Below are 3,863 nucleotides of genomic sequence, written 5' to 3'. Positions count from 1 at the left end.
TTCTGTTTATTTTTAAATTGTGAAAATAAATAATTGGACTGTTTTGCTTAGCTCGTCACTACTGCTCAGTTCCTTAGTTATTTCTGTTAATACTGAGGTGGTTGTACTCATGCTACACCCTGCACTTTATGTGCAGATCCAGGTGAGTTTGAGCGCGACGATCGTTGAGTTCAGGATGGCTATCTGTGGAGATTGCAAGGTAGCTGCTAGCGTCCGCAGGATCTTGTTACTCCTTTTATCATTTCTTCTTTTGGACTGAATTGACAGTTAGAAAGTTTTCATTTCTTAGTTCATAGATTTAGATGCTCATGACTTAGTGACACCCCGATGTTTGGGGCTCGTTTTTGTATTTTTTTATATTATATTTAGAGTTGATTTAGTTTATGAAAAATTTAAATGTTGGAAATATTTTATTAAATTCTTATAATCGGTTTAGTAGTAATATTTTGGGAAGTAGACTTGCCTTGTAACACGATAGGCGCCATCACGACCTTGGTTAGATTTTGGGTCGTGATAAGTTGGTATCAGAGCCTAGGTGACATAGGTCTCACGAGTCATGAGCGGGTTTAGTAGAGTCTTGCGGATCGGTACGGAGACGTCTGTACCTTTTTTTGAGAGGCTGCAGAACCTTTAGGAAAACTACACATTCTTGAATTCTTGTCGTGCGAATCTGTTGATTCTAGTAACTAAACATTTGTTGTTTCATTCTCTCACAGATGGTGAGGACTCGTGCTACCGGTCAGGAGGGCCAGCCACCAGTACCACCAGCCAGGGCCGCGAGAGGCCGAGGCCGTGGTAGAGGCCGTGGTAGGGGCAGAGGTGAAGCCCGTACAACAGCTGGGGCAGTACCTACAGATCCATCGGTTGTCCCAGATCAGGACCAGGTTCCAGTTGTTGATGCACCACCTGTGCCTATTGTGATTCCAGGCCTTCAGGAGGCCCTAGCTCAGATTCTGACAGTGTGTACCAGCCTTGCTCAGGCGCTCTCTATCTCGACGGCGACATCCACTTCTCAGGTTGGGGGAGGCACTCAGACTCTCGTCGCTCGCACACCCGAGCAGGTTATTCAGGGACTTCAGACACGGAGGCACCACCAGCCCAGCCGGTTGCAGTTGTTCAGGATTATGTGGTTCCTTCTATGCCTGAGGATGACCAGCGTAGGTTGGAGAGGTTTGGGAGACTCCAGCCACCACCTTTCAGTGGTACAGAGAGAGAGGATGCTCAGGACTTTTTGGACAGGTGTTAGAGGATACTCCGTACTGCTGGTATTTTGGAGACTTGTGGGGTCTCATTCACTACCTTTCAGTTTTCTGGGGCAGCACTCAGATGGTGGGAGCCTTATGAGAAATGTAGGCCTGTTGGCGCAGCACCCCTTACTTGGTAGCAGTTCTCCATTCTCTTTCTGGAGAAGTTTGTACCTGAGTCCCACAGAGAGGAGCTGCGCAAGCAGTTTGAGCAGCTTCGCCAGGGTGAGATGTCTGTTACACAGTATGAGATGCGGTTCTCTGAGTTAGCTCATCATGCGGTCTGGTTGATTCCCACAGACCGAGTGAGGATCAGGAGGTTTATAGATGGCCTCGGTTTTCAGCTTCGATTGCTTATGACCAGGGAGAGAGTATCTGGGGTTACCTTTGATGAGGTTGTCGACATTGCTCAATAGATTAAGATGGTTCGAGGTAAGGAGAGGACTGAGAGGGAGGCTAAGAGGCCTCGTGGTTAGGGTGGTTTCAGTGGTGCTCCTCAGGGAGGTCAATTTTAGTATGGCCAGTTTCAATAGAGTGAGTCATCATTTAGTGCATTGCCAGCGCATGATTCTCATTATGCCCCGCCCGCTCAGGTATCATCGGGTAATTCTTTTGGGCATCAGGAGCAGCAGTTTCGTCAGAGGAGGGGTTGTTTCGAGTGCAGGGATTTCGGTCACATTGCGAGATATTGTCCTAGGCTGTTGGGTGGGACTCCACTGTGGAGTACTCGGCCAACGACACCAACACCAGTTCCTCCACCACCCACCCATCCAGCTAGAGGTGGAGTTCAGCCAACAAGGGGTGGAGCCCAGTCAGCTATGGGTCACCCGAGAGGGGGATGCAGATCAAGGGGTGGTCAGGCCCGTTTCTATGCCCTTCCAGCTAGGCCAGACATTATTGCTTCAGATGCTGTGATTTAGGGTATGATCATTTGTTAGACTCGTTGGAGGACGAACGTATGTTTAAGAGGGGGAGAAAGTAACGACTCAGCTGGTCGTTTCAAGAGTTATAGCCCCATTTTTCCCATTTTTACTTCTTTTGTGTTATTCAGCTATATTATGTTATATCGGGTTAGTTGGTTCGGGACCGGAGTGGGTTCAGAGTGAATTGAAATACTTAGTCTCTTAAGTAGAAACTTAAGTTGAAAAAGTCAATCGGATGTTGACCTATGTGTAAATGATCTTGGATTTGAATTATGATGGTTCTATTAGCTCCGTTAGGTCATTTTGGACTTAAGAGTGTGTCCGGAATGTGATTTGGAGGTCCATGGTAGAGTTAAGCATGAATTGGCGAAATTAGAATTTTGGCGATTTCGGTCGGCAGTAGAAAATTTGATATCGGGGTCGGAATGGAATTCCGGAAGTTGGAGTAGGTTCGTAGTGTCATTTGTGATGTGTGTGCACAATTTGAGGTCATTCGGACGTGGTTTGGTTGGTTTCGGCATCGGTTGCCGAATTTGAAAATTTAGAAGTTCTTAGGCTTGAATCCGAGGGTAATTTGGTGTTTTGATGTTGTTTTGAATAATTCGAAGGTTCGACTAAGTTTGTATGTTGATATATGACTTGTTGGTATTTTTGGTTGATGTCCCGAGGGCCTCGGGGTGATTCCGGGTGGTTAACGGTTTTATCGAAGTTGGAAAATGCAGCTGAAGCTGCTGATACTACTATTTCCGCACCTGCGGAAGAAGGAGTCACATGCGTGAGGCCGCTAGTGCGTTTGGGGAAGCCGCAGATGCGGAAATGGAAGGCCAAGGCTGGGAACGCAGGTGCGAAGAATTGGCCGCATCTGCGAGCCCGCAGGCGCGAGGCCTTGAGCGCAGATGCAGAGAGAAGGATTTTGGGCTGGCTTCGCAGATGCGAAGAGTAACGCGCAGGCACGTGCTTTGGGCCGCAAATATGAGTTCCGCACCTGCGATGAAAATTTCCGCATGTGCGGCTTCGCTGAAGCGGAAAAAGAGGTCGCATGTGCGATTGTGCTGGGAAGAAAAGCCCCAACTCGTGGTTTTGTCTTCTCTTTTCAATTTTTGGATTTGAGAAACTCGGGAGAGAGGCGATGTTTTGAAGGTTTTCAAGGAGCAACGTTGGGGGTAAGTGATTCTAACCCATAATGGTATAAAATTCATGAATCTATGGCTTTATTCATCATTAATCAGTAGGATTTTGGAGTGGAAGTAGGGGGTTAGGGCTTGGAATTTTTAAGAGTTTAATTTAAGGAATTGAGGGAACAAACGATGTCGGATATTGATGAATTTGGTATAGTTAGACTCATGAGTGAATGAGCTTTCTAGTTTTGTAATTTTTGTCGGATTTCGAGACGTGGGCCCGGGGACGGGTTTGAGCCAATTTCGGATTTTGGTGTAATTTTGTAGCTTTTCTTGTGGAATTCATTCTATTAGCGCGTATTGATAGTATTGTACTGATTGTGAATAGATTCAGAGCATTTGGAGACCGAGTCCGGAGACGAGGGCATCCCGGAGTAGGAGTTTTACATTGTTAAGGTAAGTAATAGTTTTAACTCTGGCTTTGAGGGTATAAACCCGGAGATTTGACATCACGTGATTGTTTAGAAGTGATACCCACACTTGGTGACAAGTGTGTGGGTGTGCACCGCGAGGGATTG

This window comes from Nicotiana tabacum, chromosome 21, assembly GCF_000715075.1.
Source record: "Nicotiana tabacum cultivar K326 chromosome 21, ASM71507v2, whole genome shotgun sequence".
Classification (NCBI taxonomy): domain Eukaryota; kingdom Viridiplantae; phylum Streptophyta; class Magnoliopsida; order Solanales; family Solanaceae; genus Nicotiana; species Nicotiana tabacum.
Note: the sequence above shows the minus strand (reverse complement) of the source record.